The sequence below is a fragment of the Anas platyrhynchos genome, chromosome 4, assembly GCF_047663525.1.
Source record: "Anas platyrhynchos isolate ZD024472 breed Pekin duck chromosome 4, IASCAAS_PekinDuck_T2T, whole genome shotgun sequence".
Taxonomy (NCBI): domain Eukaryota; kingdom Metazoa; phylum Chordata; class Aves; order Anseriformes; family Anatidae; genus Anas; species Anas platyrhynchos.
Window position 1 is genome coordinate 68,138,213 of NC_092590.1, and position 25,887 is coordinate 68,164,099.

At 39.9% G+C, this 25,887-nt stretch overlaps 1 protein-coding gene across 14 annotated transcripts in view; it reads left to right on the forward strand.

Annotated features, from left to right (window-relative positions):
• Positions 1–25,887, forward strand: part of SORCS2 (sortilin related VPS10 domain containing receptor 2) — a 594,922-nt gene that overhangs the window by 160,923 nt on the left and 408,112 nt on the right. Inside the window, exon 1 of one of the 14 annotated variants that reach the window (XM_038178793.2) lies at positions 20,904–21,026. The exons of the other annotated variants lie outside the window; for them this stretch is intronic. The gene's annotated coding sequence lies outside the window, so the exon portion shown is untranslated. Of the gene's footprint in view, positions 1–20,903; positions 21,027–25,887 lie in introns of those variants that run through there. 14 annotated transcript variants of the gene reach the window in all.

The following is a 25,887-nucleotide window of genomic DNA, read 5'->3' on the forward strand; positions in this document are numbered from 1 at the left end:
AAAGCATCTCCTTGATCACAAGATCTGTAGGTAAATGTTACCCTTCTAGTACTCAATGTTTTCTCCTCCATCTTCACCACAGTACATTTTGTAACATCCTAACAATGCCTAACAACAATAATAGCAAAAATAAGGAGTATATTTTACACTGGTTATTTGCTCTCTCCTTGCTGAAAAGGACACATAATGGAATGAATCTGGCTTCCCATCTGTTGCTAGGTGCAATTCAAAGTGGCAGTTTTGACCTATAAAGATTTGACTGGTTTGCGTCACACTTACCCTAGAGACAGCCTCTCCCCTTTAATTTCTCTGTGTCTCCATTTTCCATCTGTGAAAAATCAGGATAGCACTACTTTTCTACTTCACAGGGATATTACAAGGACACATTTATTAACAGGGACAAAGTATAGGCTCTATGTTAAACATCACATGAATATCTATGTCTAAAAACTCGCTGCCACCCTCAGTCCCACAAAACCCAAGTCGGTTGACCTTCATTATGTGATAGAAGGTGATTCACTGTCCTAGGCTGTATTATGGATTGCCAGACCCTAATCTTGCAATTTTTAAACACATGCATAAAGCGATCCTTGCAAGTCATCCAGCTGAATTTTGCATTTCATGTTAAATTGATTGGGACAGCCCATGAGTATAAAGTTAGAAGTGTATTTCCACATCTCAGTTTTGGGTCCCAAATAAAATCAGAGGCTGTGGGGACCACAAGCTATTTTATGCTGTCTGGGTTGGAGAAGGTGTATGTAAAGTACCTGTTTACTTGAGAATGTTTTTTCCAGAGCACATGTTTCTAGAGTTATGGTTGTCTAGAATATTAGAAGTATAATAGTCCTTCAGTTAGCTTCACCAATCTGTAGTTCCCAAGTGTATTTTTGCAGTCATGTGAGGTTCATGTTTATGAAGGTCAAGAGAAAAAAGATCTGGGCACATTAGCAGATAAGGCAATATTTTAGAATTGTACTAGACTATGGACTCAGTCCTGCAAGAGTTCAGAGGGCATGGAAAGGAACCTTGACTTTACAGCAGCCCTTCAGTCTGAACTTAGGGCATTTCAGATCTGTCATTCAATACTGTTGGAATCACGGAGCTCAATGGTACGAGCTCTGCAACTGAACAGTGGACAGGGCAGCTGCATTTCTTGTGAATTATTTCAAGGTATGGTTCATCAAGCCAGATGGATGAACTTCCTCACTGGCGTGGGTCTCATCTTGCAAAAGGGAGGGTCCATCCCTACTTGACCTTTACAATCGCTGGTAAACTCTCAGTCTTCTTTCCTTGCTGTGCTAAGAATGGTCATAGCATGCACATACTGCCATGATGCTAGTGGGGATCCCTTAGTGGGGATTTTGATGGTGATTCACAAGCTCACAGAGACTGGCAAGAGGCAGGTTGTGCCAGGATAGCATGTAGGGAAAATGCTACGAGTTTTTTTAAAAGGTCATTGTCATGTTTTATGTTTTCCAGCATATTAAAACCAATTATTCTATTCCCCCCCCAATACTGTTTTCATAAGAGTAATGAATATTGATCTTGTTTTGTATGATAATGTTCTCTTACAACTTCATTGTGTTACGTGTGTGTATACACATGCATACTCCTTCCTCAAAATCTTCCACAGAGATCTCTACCAGCTTAAAAATAAATAAATAAATCAAGAGCTGCAGCTCTTCCTAGCTGAATAAATGCTCTAAACTCTGTTCTTTGTGTGTTTAGTAAGTTTAGGGATTTGCCCTTTCCAGGTCTAGTTACCCTCCAAGTATCTTGTTGAGGGAATTAAAGAATGAGATAAAGTTCAGCAGGCTTTTTTTTTTTTTTTTTTTTTTCCCAACCTTTGCTTAGGAACATGTTAACAAAACGTAAATAAGTAGCAAATTAAAATTTATCTTACTTTGTATTAATTTTAGTTAACTAAACAAAATCCACAGCCCCCTTCATTTGAACATAAATGATGTGGTAGCTGCAGTTCAGAGGTTTGGCAGGAAAGCAGCCAGCCTTTGAGAACTGGAAATAAGAGTACCGGGGGAAGATAAGAGACAGGGCCTCATCCTGCGAGGTTTTACACATCTGAATAGCTCTTCTTATTTTCCTACGGCATATTTGCCTGTAGCACCACATTCCAGTGGAACATCTCTTAATTTTGCTCCAAATGCACCAGAGTCAAAGAGATTACAGGGGGTCAGAAGGAGGTCACTTCTCCCGATGCACGCCTGAGCGCATCCTGGGGCAGCTTGGGCTGCCCTGCACCTCCTGCTCATCCCCAGCAGCAGCGCTTCGGGCTGGCCGTGGGAGCTGTCTCCGGACACCTCATTAGCATAGGATGATGGCTTTATTGGGGAGCGAGTCATAAAAAAGCTTCCTTTGGTTAAAAGCGAGCAGTTTAATTTTAGCGTGCTGACAGCCCGATACCGAGGATTACATTTGCATTGCTGTTAGTTGTGTGTCTGCGTGAAGGCAGGAGGAGAGGACCACAGACACACACACATAGAAGGCAGCCTCTGTGGGGGCAGGGGGATCAAAAGAAAGAAAACCTGATGTGGCGTGTGTGTGTGTGTTTAACTTCTCAGGTTTTCAATCGATATGCACTCCTTTCAGCTCAATGTGCATCTGTTTCAGTAGCAAAAGCCTTGCTTGGAATTCCTGCCCCTGAAGCTTTTCTCTAGTTAAAAGCAGTGATTGTTTGCAACTGTGGATTAGTAAAGAACCAAGGAAGAAGGTATAAGATTTTTTATAAATTATTTTTTTTTTTTTTTCCTGCTAAACATAAAGCAAACATCAAATTAATGTATTGAACAGTCCTGTCATCATGGAAACACTGTCTACAAAAGTTCCATCTCACCTGTTCTAGTGGAAAAAATAATGCGGGAAAACATTAAAAAAAGAAAAAAAAAACACAGAATACAGCAAACAAAAACTAAAACGAAACAGAAACAACAGCAAAAAAAAACCTAATGGAACATCAGTATTTAAAAATCTAGGTTCACCTTTCACATGAACACCCCAGAGTGCTTTTCAGATAGGAGAACTGGAACACAGGTTAATGATGTGATATTTTTGGCTACCTATTACAATATACTTCCTCTTTCTTTTGTATCATCACCTAGGAAAGCCAAGCTTGTTTTCTGTTATGGCTCGTACCATAGTAGTGCCCAGCCCAGAGGTCTCTGGATGCTACAGCAGTGTAAGGAATGCACAGCAGCCGATCACCTGGTGAGATAGAGGCAGGGGGAACAGAAACCAGGCTCCAGGGCATATTTTCCTGGCCACTAGACCGTACTGCCTCTCTATTGCTGGTTTTCATCATTGATGTTGTATTGATTTCCAACAAAAATGCCATGATGCAGACATGCGTTTGCTGAAACACAGGGACAGTCTATAATAATGTTAGGTCTAGAAGAACAGTGCATGCGTATCACCCCCAAAAACCCATGGTTATCTGTGGTCAATCATGGGCTAATATATCTGCCACCAGTTAACCACAGATATGTGTCATGAATAGTGTCTAAATTATTCAATACTAAAATCGAATTGACAGCCTTCTGCCCGACAAGTCACATAAAATAATAAGCATGAGGAGAGGTCTGACGCAACCTTTTTATTAATTGTTGTTTAGTTTTTGTGATAACAGCCAGTAGAGGGCACTGGTACATATCTGTATAGTACGGAGCTGTGCATTCAAATTCCGTAAGAGCCCAAATAAACCCACAGACTTGGTGTGACTTGTTGCCAGGAATACGTTGCGTTTGTCTCCAAAAGTGCTTTATTCACCAACGGTATAAGCCTGCTTGAACTACCGGCAAGTGGATTTAGTTCTTCAGCACGTATTGTAGACCTATTGCTTTAGGTCAGGAGGTCTTAATCTAGCTCGGTTGACAGCCAGATGATAGTTCTTGTGATAGAGGACTTCCTGCTGAAACAGCAGGTAATATTTTCAGACAGTGCACTGAGATAGCCATGCATTTATAATTGGAATGTCTATATGGGATATCCGTATTTAGAGATTAGGTGGAGATGGGGAAAAAGTATTACACATTTTATATAGTTTAGCCACCTTAATTGGAAGTGGACATAACTGGAGATAATAGACTTCTCTCCTCACTGATGAAGTTTTCTAGGTGCAGATGTGACATCCCCTCTTGCCTGCACAGTGCCATCTACATCTAACATGCAGATACACTACTTGCAAAGGACGAGGTAATGTAAAAGAGGTATTTGGTGTTTTGGGCAGGTCAGGCCCTGACCCATTCTCTGCTATCTGTGTATTTCATACATTTTTGTGTGATGGCTCCATTTCTGTCCTATTATTTGTAAAAATAACTATCACAGAGGTACTCAGGTTCTGCTCGGAGCCCTTAGGCGTTATCATGTCATCCACCTTTAAAGCTCGTAACGACCTTCTCATGTTCTTCTGTGACATACCTGCCTTTTAAATGGTGGTCATCATTACTCTTCCTGAGAAAAGGAGGAGGAACATTGAGTATATTCTAAGAATATAGAACCTTAGAGCAAACAGATTGGTTATGGCAATTTTGGGTGTTTTAGAGCCTTTATATTCTTCAGGTGAAAGTGCTGTTTATTCCTAGTGCTGTTGACCTGCTTTTAATCCTAGCTAATGCCTTACAGCCATTGAATGGAATATATTGAGTAGAAAAATAAATTCAGCCTTACAGAATGATGCTATAAGAGCGGTTTAAAAAGGTCAAAGATGGAATTTATTTTCTCTGTGTTACTGGAACTCCTATGTTTGAGTGTTTAGAAATTTGATATGCCTTTATAGCAGTTCCTGAACACTTCACTGAGTAGCTTCTCCTTGGAGGTAAATCAGTGCGAGGTAAAAGGTGTTGAATGTCTTCAGCCATCTGAGGACATAGAACAGATCGGAACAGAGTGGAATAGAATCCATCCATGAAATAAGTCAACACAAATGGTTTTCAGTCAATGCACAGTTTTTGCACATACTAGAATAATAAAGAATGAGGGTGGCCATATCAGAGGTCATAAGAAAAAACTGAACTGTGTTAAATGTTCGCATCTGTCAATCTTGGTCTTTTTGGAGTAAATGGAAAATAGCTGTAGAAATCATGATGTGTGTCCCAAGTGACTCTATGCATGATCTGGGAAGTCTGCAGGGATGGTATTTGATTCTGAATACGCACTATTTTTTCTTGTCAGTCATCAAATTGGCATTGCACACTGTTATAAAGCAATTACCCAGCTTTTGTAAAATGCACAGAATCATCGCAACAAGATAAAGCCCTAAGTGAAAGCCACAGTGGCTTGCAACATACGTGTGCTGAACAAAGCAAAGTCCATACTGCTGTCTTCATACTACTGATGATCATGGTCAGGGGCACGTCCATTTAATACACTAATGTATCAGCAGCCTGTCATCAAAGTGTGAGTAATAGAGAGTCTAAAGACATGAAAGCGTAGTATGAAACCTACTAATGAAAGTGAGGATTTTGTTCACTGAACCAGTGAGATTTGTCGGCCACTTCCATGTGATTCTTTTAACTTGATCAGCACATCTGGAGCTACTCTTACAGCAGAAGGGAAGTGGCTTCCTAGTTGATGCAATACAGTTTGTTAAAAGGATAATTGGTGATTATATTCATTTTTTTTTTTGACAAATGCTTTCCGAAGCACCAATTCACTTCTGGATTTAAACAAAATGATGATGACTGATAAGTACTGTTATTGTTTCAGGGACCTTGAGGACTCTAGATTTACCATAATTTGACTATTCCTTCCACTGACTTTCATAGGTTGGGCCCAGAAAATGTTTCCCTATTTTAGGGGGAAAATATTTTTCTTTTTCTCTGGTGCTTATAGTATTTATTACTAAAAATACTTTTGCTTTTCACTTTTTAAATGTGTATTTGTCTTATGCTGTTTTTCCCTCAAACCAAATGGACTTTCAGTTTTTTCCACTGCACTCTCAGTTCCTTTTTCTCAGGGAAGTGCTTTGTTTTGAATATGGTATTTTGCACAGAATCTTCAAGAAGTATTCAAAATAGCTAGTTTACGTATTTTGTTTAGAAAATATTTGTTCTTTATTTCTTAAATGCTACATGCACATTTCAGATTTATAGCAACCATTACTTTTGAAAATGGGAAATGTAGACAAGGAAGACAGAGAGATTCCAAATATTCCAAGTATTCATTTAGTTTCTACATTGAAAGATGTAAAAGATTTTTTTTTTTTGGCATTCAATTTTCTGCAGATGGATGAGAGCATATATTAAACTATGGTAGGGGCATGTGTACATAAACATAATCAACCTTATAATCTGTACAGTGTTAAAAGAAAAACCAAATTCTCTTCCTTGTTATTCAACAGAAAAGACTTGTTTGTAACAGGAGAGCAGCAATCCTAGAAGAACTTTACCAGATGTTTAGTAACTCCTTTGTTTTGTTTGGGAAGGGGACTGTTTTAAAATGACTTTTCTAATTCAGGATATTTTGATATTCAATAAATTATTTAAAAGAGTCTGGATTAGGATGAATGCCTTTAATAAATGTATTTTAAATTAAATAGGATTGAAATATTTGTTTTTTTCCCTCCAAGTTGCCCATCAAGTAATATATTTTTTTTGCTAGCTCCAAATTCTTCCCTAGTGTAAAGTCACCAGGGTTATTGGAGTTAATCCATGCAAATGCTTTTGCGCAATGTCATTTTTGGTAACTTAATTTATGCTTAATTGTTCATTTCAATCACAAAGAGTACTTCAGCGTTAGTTTATGAGAAATAGTCTCAATGAACCATTGCTAACACCATGGTTCCCTAAATGAAATGTTCCATCACAGTCTGCTAGTTCCAGCAGCAGTTTTTTTGGTAAGTAAATAAGAGATGACATGAATAGATTCAGTGCTGAGCTCAACCTACAAAAACAAATAATTTTCCCCCATACCAACTTGAGCTTTTTTGCTCCTTATATCATTACCCTGTATCAAGTGTAATGGTACTCTGTATAAGCCATCTGCACAATAGGAAGACTGCTTAATGAAATAAGCTATTAGTTATTTCCTCCTATTGAGCGTCCTTGGACTGTGGATGGACTAGAAAAATGACACAGCACTGGCCACTTATGTTAAAGACAGCAGGCTCTCCATAAAGTTCAACTCTTGGACCTTGCAGGGCTCTTCCAACTCAACATATTCTATGATTCAATGTAATTAATTTTTTTTTTCTAGTGTGTGTGTTGCATCATACAGCTTCCCCTTGCATCTTGCACAACCAGCATGTATTACAAAAGACTGAGCTTACTTAAATTCATGTTGCAGCTCAAAATACTAAGGAGAATGACACCAGCAGATGTGGAGCTTTATAAAGTGACCTTCATGCTATTGTTAAAAATAACAAAACAAAATATAACCCTGACACTGAATCCTAATGAATGAGATCTTTGCAGTAATTCAAAGACTGTAATAGGATTTGGTAGGCCTTCTCAGGTGCCTAGAGTAAGGTTCTACTGCAGCTGTGAAAGGAAGCGTACGATTATGGGTATAATAATCCTTTCCTCAAATACTGAATATGCAGTCAGTTCCTTGATCAATGTCATTGTAGCTACGTTGCCATCCAGAGTAAAAGGCATGAAAAAAAACCCTGAAAATACTGGTATGTAAATAACATAATAGCATATATTAATATCAAAATAACTGGAATTGTTCAGACCTGCTCTGTAGCTTATTGGGAAATACAACTGTCTATTGAGATGCAAACCTGCAGTAGATTCGTATTCTCTTGTCTTTAGACGGTAATGATATTTTCATTTATTTCTCTGTATTGCACACAGACTTTTGAGCTTCCTATCAAGCTATTTCATGAAATATTTGATCTAGTTAATCTTATGTAAATACTAGCAATCTAGGGTAGGATTCTCATCTATTTTCATTTGCCAAAGTCTAGAGTAACTGTGCTCAGCTGAATTAGCTAGCCTTGTGTCATAAAGGAGGTTATGGTCTGGTCCATAACAGCAAACGTGAATTGCAAGTCTCCCTTTTGATTCATGTGCATTGTTCTCATTATCCTTAATGGATGTTGCACACATATATCAGAAGAATAGACCCTATTAGGAACTGTCTAAGAAGTGAAATGAAAATGATAATCACTTTGTCTTGGATGAGGTATTGTATTTATTCTATGGGATTTTAAAGGATATTCTAGTGTTTAAATTATCTGGTGCATTAGAGAATGGTTTAGATAGGCTTTGGTTGATTGACAGCAGTGGGTATATTTTAGAAAATTATTATACTCACTGGGACTTTAATTTTGCTGTGAATTATATACATATATTTTTGGAGATGTAAATTGCTGTCTCTCCCCGGAGACAGAAATAGCATGCTGCTTATTTGATTTTAGCAATAATTAAAATGTGTTGAATCAAGCTCAGGTAGTGTCATGAAGCAGGGCCCTTCTACTTGTGTGGCTGAGCACAGAGACCTTGATGAAGCTGGGCATTTGTGTAGTAAAATAAACCAGGTACCCTGTGGTTCTTATCCTAGAAGCCCCCATTCCCCATTTGTAGAGTGCTGATACCTGTACGAAGGCCAAGTGGCCTGGCAGGGAGACAAAGCAGCAGAGCCTTTCACTGAGATTAAGGGTGGGTGCACTCCAAATGAGAATTACGCTAATTGAAGAACAGATGAGTGGACTCAAGCTATTGCCCTGCATTACACTTAGCTGACACTGAAGACTGTAATTTGGAGTGCTGTCGATCCTTTAATTTTAATCCATTGCCGTTCAAATCAGGTAAGGCTGTGACTGAAGTAGTAAGTGCATGAGGGCTTCAAGGGAGAATTTTCCGTCAGCTGAATAATGTCGAGATCTGCAGGTTACGTCTCACTTCTCAGATCACCAGGCTTTGTGAAAGGGCTACAGGAGGGCATAAGGTTAAAGGAAAGATCATTGGGTCTCTCTGTTGTTTGGACTTTGTGGCTTCCTACCAGCAGTCCCAATTTAGTTCGGGTTGTTATTTTCTCCCCTAGAGAAGAGAAATCACGGGAAAAGTAAAGTGACGTTTGTTACAGCTGGTGGGAAGCAAATTGAGTGCAGTGGAGTAGCTGATCTTTATTGAGGACTGGGTGGCGATGTCACACATCACCCTCTGCACGGAACCCGGCAAGTGTAAAGATCCTCTTTCCTCTTTTCCTTCCCCATAGCAGGTGAAGGCTGTCATGCTGGATGGATGGCGTGAATGTGAGAGGACTTGGGGATTTCTTATGCCTGTAATTGAGAAGAATCAGAGAAAACCTGTTAATCTCCAAGGGACAGCAAAGAAAGTTCTGTCAGCCAGTCAGTCAGTCGGTCGACAGCTTGGTTCAGAGAAAGAAAAAGACTTCAGTGCAGGTACTCTCAGATCAGAGTAAGTTCTTTCTAAACAGGGGTGGGTGTGCTTGTACGTGCACATCCTTAAGTGCTTTAAGCACAAAATATTTGTCAGAAGCACAGGAGAGGGATTTGGAATACTGTTCAAATCTTTTTTTATAAATTGCAGCAAAGATGAATATAAATTTACCATAGCAAGGAATTACAAAATTAATACGCAGTTTGTTGCACTACATTGCATGCAGTGTCTCCTTTGTATGTTGTAAAAAATGGAAGTGCTTTGCAATTTAATCATGTTACTTCCTACTGAGGTCATCCAGTGCTTTGAGAACACTTAGCATGCAAGCACTGGAAGGAGCGTCAGGACTGGATTCCTAGTACTGATTTTGAATTTCTTTTTGTTTTTGTTGTGGGCATTACAGGTATGATCTTAACTCAAGAGGCTTGTATTCAACTTCAGTTACAAATTGGGTATTTATTTATTTAATCCTGTAGGTGACAACGCATAATCTTGATGCTGGAATTCAACAGTCATAGGAAACTAGAGTCTCTGGCGCCTCCAATTATAACTTATTTGGAACATGGGCTCTTATTAGGATATGTTTTCACCTACATATACAGCAGGGAACTGAGTTGAATTGAGTTGGCTTCCAAAGGTTTCCATAGTATCAAGAAGTGATATCAGAATAGGTACTTGCAGAGTTATATATTAACCATAAACCTCAGTGCTTTAGGTGTGTATACAAAAGTTAGCAATGAGGTAATCAAATTTTGTGCAATTAGAGACCACTCTCCTAGGCATCTATATAGGCAAAACTCTGAATACAACTGGAAGCCAAACATGGACATGTGCAAAACCTGCAATGCTGCATCAAAACAAGTGTGTGATTACTATAGCTCCTATTGTCAGCCAGTACTCGAATTTTCCGAAGGCAGGGATATAACATGGCCAGTAATGGGTGACTGCCACATAAACACAAATTTCGACATTACTGAGAATTATCGTATGCAAAATGAGAAAAGCAGAATAGTCTTCTCTCTAAAATGTTATTTATAACAGTAGCTGGTGTATTGATCAGATATGCTCTGAACCAGTGTTTTTATTGACTTTGTGTTCTTAGCTGTTCATCATAGTATTTATTCCTTTTCTTTTTTAGATTTTGAGGCAAAAACATCACTTCATCTCAATAACGATAGGACTTAATGATTTTCACATTCATTAAAAAAAAAAAAAAAAAAGCCTGCAAGGTTCCCCAAATCCTCCACATTCTTGATTTGTATTTCTCTTTATCACTTTCCCCAGTCTCTTCTGCTTGCATCCTGATGATCACTTCCTTGTCAAATCAGAAACTCTTCCTGGTCTCAGAGAAGTTCCTCATCTCTAGCTTCTGTTATTTCAAATAAATTATTTGTGTATCTCCGTCTTATCAGCTCACCTTAGTAACTGTCCAGTGTACTTCACATTTTGTCTAATAATCTATCTTTCTACTTTGTCTCCATTTCTTTGTCATTCTGCTCTGTCTTGATATTATAATCACTAACTATGTAACTTCAAACTGAAAAACAATATGGGCACAATGTGTCTGAAAAGCTCAATATGATATGAAATTGTCTAATATTTCTTTTATTCTGTTAATTCCTCGGGATGCTTCCCTTCCTGCAAAAACAAGGCTCAGTTTCTGGAAATGTTCCATATCAACTCCCAGCTCTGTTGTGTGCTACTGCATCTTGAGGTTGGCTTGTCTTTGTTGGTTACATGCATGGTTATGAGAAACGGAAAGTGAGCAGGCTTAGTTTTCTATTATTTCTCTGAAACCAAATGAGAATCACTCCCTATCAAAAATGTAAGCAAGTCTGATGTTGCCACCCACACTTTCTGTGTAAAGAAAAGCCATCACAGAAAAAGATCTTGATAAGGAAATATTGATAGTATTTTTCTGGCGGTGAAAATTTAATATGGCTTGTTACTGATGTCTCTTGCACCAAAATAGTGCTGTTGACTCCAGTTTCACTTCAGTTCCTCTGAAGTCTTCAGAAATACTTCCAGCATGGAATGTGAGCAGAATGGATTTTGGTGTTTCCTGGGATCATTCTCTGTTTTCACAGTAAAAAATAATTATGTATGTGAACTGTGAGCGTGATCAGGTGGATGGGACACTTATACCCGCTGTGGACAGCTGTTGGTGACCACTGTCAGTGCCTCCTCAGGCAGGGTCTGCACAACGAAGTGCTGCTGGGCAGAGGTGAGATTCGCAGCTCAGGTTGCTGTACCAGTGACAATCAGGATGAAGAGCTCATGGCGAAGGGTGCTTTTGCCAAAAGAGCCAACATAAAGCTGAGGGAACACTTGAGCTGGAATAGCTCCTGATGACAAAAATCACCAGTTTGTCCCCATGAACCACATCTTCACAGTGAGTGATTTTTTTGCTGTAATATAGCAGTATAGCTGTAGGGGTGAAACTTTCCTTACACAGAAGTGGCCGAAGAGGTCAGGGTCTGTCGCAACCCTCCATAAGCTCGCTAGCATCTCTCTCACCTAGCTGTTCTGTAAACAAGAGCATTACTTTTCTGTCACTTGAAATGGCTTCGTGTTAAGGAATTGTGCTGTCGTGTGGGCAGGCTGCCTTTCAGACAGCGTCTTGGCACTGAGAAGCTGTCTGGTCTTGGAGAGTGATGTTTTCCTCTGCTTTTGAGTGTATCATATGTTTTTCGCAAATGAATTCCTTAGTCTGAATGCGATGCTGTGGTGCGTGGATCAATACTGTTCCTCTGTGGCAAGGTGCACGGAATGCCAAATGCATTCGGCAGTCTGTTATTATAAGGCTACTTAGCAGAGCCAAGAAGCCTGCAACCACCACTTTCATTAACAATAATTATCCTTGAGCAGCTGTGATAGGAGCAGGAGCCTGAATGGTAATTAGCCCCAATTGTTAGGAGATGCATTTGCAGGTTCCTATACCATTTTTCTGTCTGTTTAAAGAACAGACTGAGGGAAGTGTGATAAATCCCGAGTCCTTGCTGTTGGAGAGGAGCTAGCTGCCTGCTGATCAGTTCAAATTAGGATGTTCTTAGCATGTCCGTGTTCTCTTGCTGCAGTCAGAAATCATTCTGCATTTACACGGTTTGGGTCTTTGCAGCAACATTAACATTTTCCTATCTGTCTTCTGAACAGATGCATTGCTTTATTGTTGAGTTTTATGTTGTAATAAATTCAAGTGACAACTAATGCAGACCTGTTTCAATTCAGTTTTGTTATATAGGTAGAGAGGTGGATGTCTGTCACCAATGAGCAGAATTACAAGGCTGGTGGAAGTACCAAAGATACAACGTAGATGAAATTGATGTTTCATAGATGAAATTGATGTTTCTATCCATCAACGATATATATTGTCAGTGGAAGTTTGGTGTAAGATTTAAATGGTAAAATAACTTTATTTTTTAAACTTTTATTTTTTTTTTCCCCCCAGAACCTTCTTTGCCATTATGTTTCTGTAACAGTAAACAGCATTTGGTGAGCTTGAAAAGTATTATGTCCTTGCCCCAACATCTTTTCATGAAACAAGACTGAGCCCAAAAGAATTCGTAAAGCTCTTACTGTGCAGCACAAAGCTGCTAGATACTTGTTCGTCCTTGGAACATAACAGCTATCCTTATCTAGTAATGCTCATCTTCAAAACTTTTACAAGCATTAGTTAATGAATTCTTGGAACACTGCTTAACCTTTGAAAAAGGATGGAGATGCATGATGGAGAACTGAAGTAAAGATGTTACGTAGCACATACTTTTCTGTATTACATTTCTGTGTAGGAAACACTTGTTTTGGGGGAAAGAGTGAATGTTGAAGACTTGCTCTTGTTCTTTGGTAAGGAACCCTAAGGAATTATGTCAGAACGAAAGTCATTCAGTATTTCTGTGCAAGATGCTGTGCCCCCTCATGGGAATCGTCGTGGATGTCTCTTCAGGTTGCTAAGTTGTTTTTTCTATGACTGGCATTTATAGTGTACTATATAGAATAGTTACTGACTTCTTTTCAAATTGCATGCGAAAGTGTATGATAAAAATCTCTGTAAAGCAGGAGTAAATTCCATAGTATTACACATTTGACTGTAAATATCAGTATTTCATTAAAGTGCCTTTTCTTGCCCTGCTACTTCAGATTTTATTTTATTTTTTATTTTTTTCCTCCTAGTTAAGGTTTTTCTGCTTTCTGTTGGAGGTCTAAAACAAATGTTTCCCTTGTCTAGTTCTAGCAGAATTTCATGGATGCTATTTGGTGTCAATAAATAGCATTTGATAAGCTTGATAATCGTTGCCACAGCATCTTTTCACAAAATGAGACTGAGCCCAAAAGAATTAGTAAAGCTCCTACCATGCAGCAAAAATCTGCTAGGTCAGTGCTGAGAAACACTGAGGCATTGCATAGATGGGAGTGGAGAGGACTCCAGGCACAGGGCTGATTTTTGACCATGTGCTAGCTGGATGCCTTGGGGTGAGTTTTTCAGCTTTCCAGCAGCCTTCTTGGAAGTCTCCACCAATCTCTGGAGCGAAGGCTGTGCTGATGTAACTCTTAAAGCAGAAGTTTTCAATATTTACATTTTTGACACCTTTCCTCTGCATAACTCAAAGTCCAGGGGTTTATGTTCTGTTGTAAGGGTGCTTTGTTGATGCTAGTACTGTTTTGTCTGCCTGTTTCTCTGTATAGAAAAGAAGGCCATATGAAGGCATGGTTATAGCAAAGTCTAACAGAGAAGAGCTCAGCAGCTGAACCAGACATGTCATGAGCTTAAAATAATTGTCCATATATAAGTTGCAGCATCTATCCAAATACTCCTTTGCAGTAGCTCTTGTCCCTAACTTCTCTCTCTCTCTCTCTCTCTCTCTCTCTCCCTCTCTCTCTCTTTTTTTTTTTTTTTCTTTTTTTCAGCTAATCTTCCTGTTCAGCAGCTATTTGCTTATAGGTTGTGTTAAGTTACAACTTAATTGAAATTCCCCCATTTGTTGGCTACGTGTAGGCCCCCTGGTGCCTTGTTAAGTGCTCTGTTACCAGTGAATGTTCTTAATTATGTTCTGGAAGACGTTGTTCAAGTCACAAGTCATTTACTCAAGGTTTAGGCCCAGCAGGTAAACATTTTCAAATTAATTTAGGTTGCTAAACAGAAATTGCTTAGATTGCGTGAATGCTGAATACTTGCACTTCTTACCGAATTCAGGGGGAGAGGAGATTATTTACTGCAGTTTGAAATCAGCCTGATTGCTGTCTAAATGACAGAATAGGAGGGTTACTATTCTCCTAGTTTGAAATATATTGACTGTAATTCTCCAACTGTACATGCTTAATTATAATCCTGAATCATCACAGCATCTTCTCATACTGGGCAACTAAAGGGTAATGATGTGGATGTACAGAGTGCTGTCTACAAAGTGTCTAACTTGAACATTTAGATGGGACATTGGGTGTGTGCTAATGAAAACTGTCGCTTCTAAATTGCTGGTAACAACATCTGACTGCAGATGGCTAAACATGAAGATTCATTGTTCTGCATCTTAGCAGTTTCATATAAAGTAAAACAAGAAAGCTGGCTAAAAATCACTTATTCCTTTGTGCGTACAGTTATGTATTATAGCAAATGCTCTAAATATTTTAGATATTGAAGGTGTGTCTATAGGGAAATGATCTGTTATTCGCATATTAAGGACATATCTTTTGTTTTGTGGGTCTTCACTTTATTTTTTTTAACCTTTCATTGAAAGCCATATATAGAATCTTTCTAATTTCTTACTTGTCATTATCATCATCATCTTTGTCCCAGTGCCCTTACTAATGAATGACAGCCATTTAAAAATCCACCATCAGCAAAACTAACACAGGACTATATCCAACATGAAGGGCAGAGCACTGAGGGCTGCACTGCTGATGGACACAGACTTTTACAACTGCAAACATATCTTGACTGAAACCAGACAAATTACGGGGAAAGTGTTTCCTCCCCTCTGTATCCAGTTGTAAATCAACCAATAAATAAAGCTAGCAAAAAAAACAAACTAAAAATCTCTGAACGCATATAAATCTCCTTGGGCTTAACTTAAACAGTTCCACTAAATTTTGTTGAGAAGAGTGTGCCTATTCCTGCTGAGCAATAAAGAAATAGAAATTTGTGAGCCTGACATAAACACAGCCTCAGTTTCTGATGCAAACCCTCTTACGATGATAGCTGTAGTTCCAGAAAATTAACTTCAGCAGGGTCTATTGGCATGGACAAGAGTAGCACAAGAGTGGTCATGGTGGTTTACGCAGCAAACTTTAACGTGGGGATGTATTTGTGCAGCTGGAAATGGGGACTGCTGCTGTTGTAACTTGAAGTGCATACAGTTTTGCTTTGTATTCCCTCCTACTGTTGATAACCTGTCTACCTCTGGAAAACTATGTTAGCTGTTTTAATCTGAGGTAATAGTGCTGAATATCAATACTTTTTAGTGCAATACTTTGGTTAGCATCTGTGATTTTGTTAGTATAGAACTTCTGACTTCAACATAGCAGTCTTAATCATAAAAAACATTGAGCTCGTTGAAAAACTGTCAACACCAGAATTCAATTTTATAAATAGCTATAATGCTATACTTGTTAAGACTTCCTTGTGAAAACATCACTCCAACACACTTTCTCCCACCAAAAAAAAAGTAAAAAAAGACTTAGCTAGGTAAAGCCAAAAAAGTTACTGTCAAATGTCATGCAGGTTGTTCTGTCAGGGTTTATGAATTAAAATCTCTCTCTGTGTAGTTGAATTTACAATAAAAATCCAGATTTTCATCAGTCAATCTTGTTCAAAATGTTTTATGTGTAGGGGAGGGACTGGATGCATCAGATACCATGGAAGTATACAAGAAATATGACCCATGACTGTCATCTTCTCCAAGTAGGTGACTGTCTGAGGCAACTGATAGTAAATCTGGATGTGGATGGAGTACTTACAGTCACCAGGAAAGTGGATTTGTGAGACTGTTTGTTACAATTGAGATCATACAGGTTGTACAGATATTTGACAACTGGGTGTTAGCAGAATCCGAGTAGTTCCCATTAGAAAAAGATGTAAATAATGGGGATTTGGGCTACTTTGGATAGGAAAACAGGTAAGTGCTTAGGAAAAATGGTACTGGGTTCTTAATGGGAGTGTGGTACAACTGGATTTGGAAGAACATGAGACTGCTAAGTCAGCACAGAAGACCCTCAACCTGATGGTGGTGCTTCCACGCCCTTGTGGCCTTTGCCAGCAGCCATTAGGCAGCTGGAGGGGTGGTTCCCAACTGCTCTTTCTGCAGTGGTGACAAGGACTTCAAGTTTAGATGTCACACTTGATGCTTTACTGACACTTCTTTTTATGCATGGTGGCAACTGGTGCTCAGTTATACTTCGAGATATTGGTCAGAACTGGTCTGGGGTGAGAAGTGGTGAAGAACCTCTGTTCTGGCAAGTGCACAGCACACCAGGCCTCTCCGGTTGGTAGGCCACAAAAGCATGGGCCTGGTTAAGTACCAGGAAGAATGTGGATACGTGGTGAACGTGGAAAAACTATTAATAGAAGCTGGCCAGAAAGACAAAAGCTGCAGACATTGTGGTTGGTTGAAACAGTCAGCAAAGTGGAAGCTGGTTGTTCTGTTCCCCCGAAGCCCCATTTACTTCTGAATGGCCGTGATGCAATGACTCCCCTGTGTGCCAGATGACTTCCTCAGTTCCTTCCAGGCCCCCGAAGAAATTCCACTCTCTCCCCTTATGTGCTTGAGAGGTAAGGATGTGCCTCTACATTTCCTGAGCAACCTAGATCAAAAGGAACTGAGTTGGCAAGAGCTGGGATGGCTTCCTGTTCAGCCTATTCATCATACTTGACTGCTGATCTCCACATGCTTTCCGTTCTGGTATTATAATACAAACCTCTTTTGCCACTCATTTTAGTCATTTCGATGGGAATGTTTCCTGTAATATTCACATGTCGATATCAAAGAGCTTATTGGAATTCAAGAAGTAGCAATTGTTGATATGTATCAGCAGTAATTAACATTCTTCAAATTCTTGATCCTCGTCCATAACAATATAGCACCAAAGACCCGAAGGTAAAGGGGTAGCACTATCTAATGGTGCAGAGACTGCTTTCACCAGGTCGTATATCTGTTTTAATAAAAATTTGAAAGCAAAACTAGAAGTTTTTTCCTCGTAGGAATCCAAATACTTTAGTCTTTCACGTATATAGGAGGGGAACATACCTGCCCACAAGTATCAGAAAGAGCAAAGAGACCATACTTAGGCAGTACAAAGGCTTTTTGAAGACTTCAGTGAGTTGAGGCTCTGGGTTTATTCTGCCACTTCTTCAAAACTAATTACCCACTGCTGTGTATTGAAGCATGCTGGGGTGTTGCCATACTTTCTTCCTTACATCCCTGAGGAATAGTTCATCTTCCACTTCCTTTCAGAGAATCCAGAGATATGTTCTGATGTATGAACTAGGGATAGAACTATGTGAAAGCCTTAGCCACCCTGCATAAACCTCCTCCCCACAAAAAAAAAAGAAAAAAAAGGGGAAAGGAAAGGAAAGGAAAGGAAAGGAAAGGAAAGGAAAGGAAAGGAAAGGAAAGGAAAGGAAAGGAAAGGAAAGGAAAGGAAAGGAAAGGAAAGGAAAGGAAAGGAAAGGAAAGGAAAGGAAAGGAAAGGAAAGGAAAGGAAAGGAAAGGAGTACATTCCACTTTTTTTTCCCCTGGTTACTTTTTCAGTCGCAAGGCCTCTTCCATAGTAAGGCATATTCTTTTTTATTTATTTATTTGCTTTAAATTTTTTCTCTAACATCCCTAGATTTTTTGTGTTCAGAAGTGCTGTCCCTAAACCACAAGGCACTGTTACATTATTCACCTGTGAGCAGGAAGGCACTTTTCCACCCATGTTGTCTGAATAGTTTAATCACAGTGGAATTTATATTTAGAGAGGACAACAATATTCAGAGGGAAAGGGGCAGGTTGTTCTGTACTGGCTGGTGCCTGGAAGAGATGGCCAAAGTCCCCGTGGTCACATCTTGTTGATATCATTCAAAACAATTGGAATAAATGGTTTATTGCTTCCTATCCCAAACTACTGTACGGAGGGCAGTTCTACTCCCAGTGCTGGTTATTTAATAGAATAGTTCATCTTGAAGGGACCTACAAAGTCCAAGTCCAAGTGCCTGTCCACTTCAGGGCTAATGAAAAGAGAAGGCATATTAATGAGGGCATTCTCAAAGGCCTTTTGAACACTGCCAGGCATGGAGCATGCACCACCTCCTTAGGAAGCCTGTTCCAGTGTTTGACCACCCTCACAGTAAAGAAATGTTTTTTACTCTCCAGTCCAGACCTCCCCTGGCTCAGCTTGTTGCTGTTGCCTCCTGTTCTGTCATAAGGTGCCAGGGGGCAGAGACTGGCACCTCCCTTCCCAGGAAGTTGTGGAGAGCAGTGGGGTCTCCTCCAAGCCGCCTTTTCTCCAGACCAGACAACCCAAGCATCCTCCCTTCCCACCCTTTTGCCAGCTTTGTTGCCCTCCTCTGGATGCTTTCATGGACCTCAACATCCTTTTTGCATTGTGGAGCCCAGAGCTGCACACAATAGTCAAGGTGAGACTTCACCAGCACTGGACACAGTGGAAGAACAGCCACACCTCTTAAATGAGTTCAAATTCCTCTGCATTTATTTTATGAAGCCTAGTGGGCTACTCTGAAATATTATATGATTCATTGCTGTATCTGTAATTGCTTCTGGCCCTTTATTTTTATGCAGATGTTCAATTGCATACTCAGAGAAGATAGCAGGCTTTCAAACCAGCTTGTCTGAGCTAATAGAACCTCAGAAAAGGTGTTTTTCTTAAAGAAACACAGCTAAATAGCTGTGAATACTAAGATTTACACTGAATATCTCCCCCCCCAAAAAAACAAAAACAATAACAACAACAAAAACTGCACACACACACACAAATACCTGTTGTGTTATGGAAGCTTCCCAGTACTGTTTTAAGTGACCTTACTGAGAGCACCATCCAAAAAACCTGCACACAGAAGCAAATTGTTAACTAGATCAGTAGACTGAATTGCTTATGAACTACTCCACTCTCAGCAGTCATGGATTCCTCTGGTAGATATATCGATGACCAACACTAATTCCTCAAGCTGTTTATGCTTCATGTTGTCAGAAGACCAATCTAATGCTTTTTCTCTCCTTTCAGCAGGCTGAGAGAATACTAAACTACATTTCTCTTTCCAGGCTAGTAGTGCACTAAAAAAACATGTATTCAGGTAGTTTCAGGTACTGCCCTAGGGTGTGGACTCACCCCCAGCAGTACCTAGTGATGACTTGCACAAGTTTCCTTTAGCCAGTCTTTATCTATGTCCACCTGGCATCAAGAATTGGTAGAAACAGCAGTCTCAGATGGAGAGTTTTAGTCGAAAAACCCCTCTTCCAGCATCGTTGCAACAATATCCTTAGGGACATGACTTGATTACACTAGTAATATTATAATCTACTATTACATAGCATAATCTAAACTACCAATGAGCAATTGATCGCTTGGTAAGAATATTAAAAACGTCTGAGAAGGAAAGAGGACCCCTTTGGTGGGAGTTTCCTTGTATTCAGATTTGGTGAAAACACCTTAACCATTTTCCAGTAGCAAAGTTGTTCTGTTAATATGCTAGGAATTCTTATGATGCTCTCATCAATGGATGATCTTATTTTGGTACAGCAAAAATTTATTTTAAAAAATCGTTGTACATACAGCAAGCAGAAACTTCTTATTCCGCTGGAACCAAGTTTCTCCTCTCCATTGCAGAGGCCGGTGATGAGTGGTCACTATTCTTTAACTCTTGGAAAAATAAAGGAAGAAAAATCTCCATTCATTGCTAGTTGAGGAGGTTTTACATATGTATACTTCAGGGCTTTTATATTTTTATTGCCGTTGATGTCTCCCTGTCTAGTAACAGTTTTTTTGGGGCAACTTTTCCTGGAGGCTGCTCTATTAGTTGTGGCTGGTTACCCTTTGCACCAGCCACTTCGTGCCTTGATGCTGCAGATCGGTCTCCAGTGTCCTGACTTCACATTCTCTCTAAATGTCAGCTAGTTGGGGACTTGCCTTGTAAGTGATCTTTCTCATCTGGTCCTCAGGATACCACTGAATAGCTTGCACATGGACCTCTTCCAGCGTGTTTATCCACATCCCTAGCAGTTAGTCCTTAACTTGTTACAGCTGCTGTGAAGTAGTTGCCCTGAGGCAGAGAGTGAGAGCTGGTATCTTTAAGAAAAGCCCGGTTTCTGCTTCTGCTTTATGACTCTGCATACAGCTTGGCCTGTAGCTTTGTGCAGTGGGTTTGCACTGTCCACCAGTGCACTGGGGCTCCCTTGCTGATTGCTTGCGAGCTGACTTTTCACAGATGATCTCTTATGTCGTGCATCTGGGCACGGAGCTCTGTCTGGGCTGCCCTCGCTAGAGCTGGCACAGCTGGCTTCACTTCCCTTGAGCTCTCTCTTAAGACAACTGGCACGAGCAGGAGGAAAACTGCATGGAAGTATTTGCAGTGCATATAAATAGGCATCCAGAATACTTCTGCCTGCCTGCTGGCTTGTTGTGCTTTTCAGTGTTTCTGAAAGATGGTCTTGCCTGAATCCTACCCTGTTTGGAAGTGCTGTAAGTTTACATCACCATCTCTAAGACCCTCCCTGGGAAACCACTTGCAATTGCTGATAATTCTGATAGGTGCAATGCAGCTTTCCCTTTACTCCTTTCGTATCCAGAAAATAACAACTCCAAAATTCAAATACAGAGATGCTTGATTTGAGCAGCACGATTGGTAAACTTCATCTCAAGTGGAAAGTGGAAATGCTTTTATTTATTTATTTATTTATTTTTACTATCTGAAACTGCTGCCAGCACTTGTAATTATTATTTTCAAAGATCAGAGTTTTAGAGCATAAGAAAACTGTAGTTTCAACATACAGAGGTAGGATGCAACTACATTTTTTTTCTTGTTATCCAGCTTCAATGCTAAGATACAGACCCACTTTTTTTTTTTTTCTTTTTTGTTTTGGCTAGGGGTAGGTATGTGTTTTTTGGGGGGACAAATGCAGCCAACTTGCTCTTTCACTTCACCCAGAAGTGGCATAGCAAATTGCACTGACAAACAGGCAATATGATATGCAAGAAGTGAAGAATTTCAGGTTGTAAAAAGGAAGAAGACTGATTTCTAAGGAATGTTGCTGTTTACTTGAAAATGTTGTTTGTGCTTTGTGTTGCTAAGGTCAAAAGGAAAAGAGCCAAATCAGCTTGGGGCTCTTATTAGTATAGCTCTGTGGCAGAGCATCAATATTTACCCCTTAAATGAAGTAATCACAACCAAGTTGCATCCTTATTATATTAGACACGTATAACTGTACAGCCTTGGAAACTTGCTCTTTAGAAAACCGGATTTAGCAGATGAGTGAAATAACAAGCCAGGAAAGGCGAGGACAAATCAGGGTGGTGGTGGTAATTGCATCATTAGCAGTAATCGCAATTGCCCAGGCATTAGGAAAGCATCCTTGTGGCAGGCAGTTGAGATGCATAAAGTGGTTTCGTAATGACAGAGAACACCTTTTGCACTCCTAAAAATGAGCTAGCCAAGATGTAGCAGTCTGGGAAAATGGCACCATATGCTTGTGGGTTGTACTGAACTCTGCTATGGAAAACCTGAAAGCCGGACAGGTTTCTAAGCCTCTTCAAAGGCAGAGTAGGTGTCTGAAGGTAACACCATCACTGTAATGTTCTGCCAGGCACCATCCTACCGTGGCTGGAAGCCAAGCCTGAGTAAGCTCCTGGCCCTATATCCCTGCCCATAACTGTGTTCCCTGCTGCTTAAGGACCCAGCTTGCCTGCAGATCCTGCTAGCATCTCCTCTCTGCTACGGGGGCAGAGGCTTCCTCTCATGCTGGAGAGGAGCAGGGGGCTGCAGCCAGCCTCATTACTGCTGTTGCCTTGGCAAGCAGCATATTCTGGGATGGGAAAGCAGTGCAGGTGCTGGGGGAGGCTGTGGGTAAAGGCAGGCATCAACAGTCAGACAGCCTGGGGGGTTCCTCTGCCAGCATGGCAAAACTCTGTTTAGCCTGTGCCTCTGAGAAGCTGAAATGTAACCCAGCTCCTCTGCAGCAGCTTAGCTGGGAAAGGCTCTACGTTCTGTCCCCATTGCTCAGCTTCAGACAGCAGGAGGTGGTCTGGGATATGCTGCTGGCACAGGTGTCCTTGGATTTAGTTCCTCTGTTGGAGAGAGAGATGCTGTGTAGGGCTTATAATATACAGAAGTAAAAATCAGACACAAATAGGCACATGCTTTCACCACTGCACATCTCAGTGATTTTCCTCTTCTAAGCTTTAGAAATTAGCTTCTTTGTAGGATGGGCAGCAGGAACTGGTCAAGCCCCATAGCTGTCACACAAACCAAACTCCTCCAATTTAGGCATGAAAAGTTCACTCTTTGAAAGAACTAATATTTGAGTGGGTTTTAGTGCGTGCAGAGGCTGGTGACTTGAGTCTGTCATGAAGTATAGGAGCACAGGGCTGTGCTCTGAAGACCGTGATCATTTACAGATTGAAAGGTGCTGTTTTTTTTTTTTTTTTTTTTTCACCTCATCACATGTTATAAGCTCTAATTTTATTTTTATTCATTTAAAAAACACACATTTCTTAATATTGTATTGCCTGAAGCTGTTAGGTGGTATTATGGGGCAATTGGGTAGTTAAAACACTGCTTAAGAGTGTGTAGAAATTGAAAGAATTAGTATTATTTGTTAGGCTTTGTTATTTTATATACCACTGAAAGAAAAGGAAAAAGCAAAACAAAAGATGACAGAGAAAGAAATTCCACTAAGGAACATAAGCTAACATGTAAGAAATAGTGAAGTGTCTGGCTTAAGCTTAAAAAAAAAAAAAAAAAAAGAGTTAAGGCTGAAAAGTCATGTTGACAATCTGCCCTGTTGTTTATTTAGATAGTAACAAGAGTGGAGGCTGAATGTGTTGTCAACCTGGATTTTCAGCTGCAGCTCAAAATCTAAGTCAGATACTCCTATTGTTTAAGAATAAATTCAGGTTCGTATAAATTACCTTTCCTTTTAATAATGTATTGTACTCTCTATAGAGAGAAAGGAGAAGGTCTTAAAGTCATTCTTGCAAGTCAGCTCCAGCCTGACATGCTAAAACGTAGGCATAAGTGTGTCTTTCAACAGCAGGAAATGTTCACATGGAGTACAACGGGATCAGCCTGCTGGTAGAGAAGTGGTGTGAAAGCAGAGAGGTGGTAGTATTCTGCAAACTGCAAGTGATCAAAAACGAGGAATTCAGATCATTTAGAATTTGGCAAGCATCTTACTGAGTGCTTAATATACATGAGTATATATATTATACTGATAACATATCAAATACATAGTTAGTGTAACTATAAACATATAGCGTATGTGATATCTCTATCAGTGCTTACTTGCTGGCCTTTGAATGGCTCGAGTAGGCATGCTACATTTTTTTTTTTTAACTTTTCTTTCAGCTGAATTGTTATGACAGAAGCAGTTAGAATTTAAAACATAATCAAGAAAAGATAAGCAGTTGTTCCAGAAAATGGTTTAATTGCAATAAAATCCTGAAAGTTAAAAATGCTAGTTAAAAATCATTGATGCCGTATTCCTTTTGATTTTGAAAGGTCACTTAAAACTTCTCTCTGATTTGCATTTTATTGATGTGGACCTGTAATACTCACATGATCTTACATGAAATGGGCGGCAGAGAAAACTCACTTTTTTTTCTTTTTTTTTTTTTTTTTTTTGGAAGTCTAAAGAGAACTCGCTGTTCTGTCTTGCTGTTTGGCTGAACAGTGTTTCCTGCAGATGCAGTGAGACCTCCTCCTACTGTTTCATTTCATTGTAGGCACTGAGTGTACTCAGCGTCTACGCAGCGGATGAAAATCTCCAACCCTTTGAATGAAAAGTGCTCAAAATCATCGCTGTACAAAACAGCCAGCACACATCGATCACTCATCTTGTCCCAAGTGGCCGTGATCAAACCCCTTTCCCCAGGAGGGACAGCATTGCCTATAGTGCTCCAGGGCTTTCCGTGTAAGCTGTGAAAGAAGATGCTGTGATAGGAAATCTTTAACTCGAGTTCCTCTCTAGTCCTCATTGACTGGAGTCAAGGTTATTGGCATCCACTGCCTTTGAGATGGAAAATAGATCTCATGATCTAGAACTCAAAGAAAATGTTCCTTCAAATTCCCTAGAGAGCACTAGTCTCTATTTTTAATTGGGAGACAAAGTTTAAAAATGGATTTTACTAGGCCTCCTGTTCCATGCAGTAAAAGAGGAATTTGCACAGCAGCAGCATTGTGTTCTGGTAGCATTGAAATAAATGCTCGAAATGGGCTTGAAGTTGGAGATGCATTTTATGTGCTTTAAACATCTCTTAAGAAAATGTTGCTGACATGATCTGAGTTTTTTTTTTTTTTTTTTGTCTTAATGTACACATCCCTCTAAAGAAAGAACAGGCTATTAAAAAGAAATAAAAATCTACTAGATAAATCACTGTGAGAGCTATTACCTGTTGCTTGTTTCTTCCAATTTTTATTTAAAGCCATAGAGCTTTCCTATTCTGAGTGTGTCTTGGGAAATTGCCATGCAGTTCAGAGTAATTTCAGGATGCATGGAGTTTAAATTCACTCTCTGCTCAAGCATATCTTCTGACAAACAATGCTAATATGTTTCATTGGTAGAGAAACGTCAGAAACATCGCCTTTTCTATTGAACTTAGCGTCCCTGTGTGATGCTATAAACAGTGATATCCACAATTCTCTTGTGACACTAAGTTGTCTCAAATCAGGTCTGTTCTCCCCTTAGCCCTCAACCCCACTCGCAACTTATGCTTTATAGCCCTGGAGATCTGCACGGCTGGTGTGAGCTGGGTTCAGGCAGGCTGTGCGGTGACCACAGCCCTGCTCTGATTTATTTTTATGTAGAAGACACATGCCTCTTGAGGGTTTTTGTGGGGAAGGAAGTTCAGCTGCTGGAAAGTGCAGGATAGTCGTGTCAGGGACAAACCCAAGTAGGTTTGTCATCCTGCAGCTTTTATTTGCAGAGGAAAGTACTGTGTTGTGGTTTTGGTTAGTCTGGGTCTGGGCTGGAAGTTTGGCTTGAACTTTTCAGAGCCCCTGTTGTGAATCCTGCTAAGACTTGCTTTTTTTCCCCCTCTAATTTTCCATTTAAATTCATTCTCAGTGAATTCTTAAGCTTGGAGCTTGCAGTGCTTCTGGCAGACTTGTTACATGGGTGGTGAACTTTCAGCTGTGAAATTCTGAATGAAGGGTGTAGCAGGGACACAACAAACTGAGCTAATTTCCCCTTATTTTTCTCCTCCTCCTGGAGAAAAAAAAAAAAGCATGAAAGGCTTTTCTTTCAGCATCTCCACTGGCAGTTGTTTGGATTCTCCATTGCCCTCTGCACCCCGCGACACAGACTGAGCATTCAGGACTGATTTTACA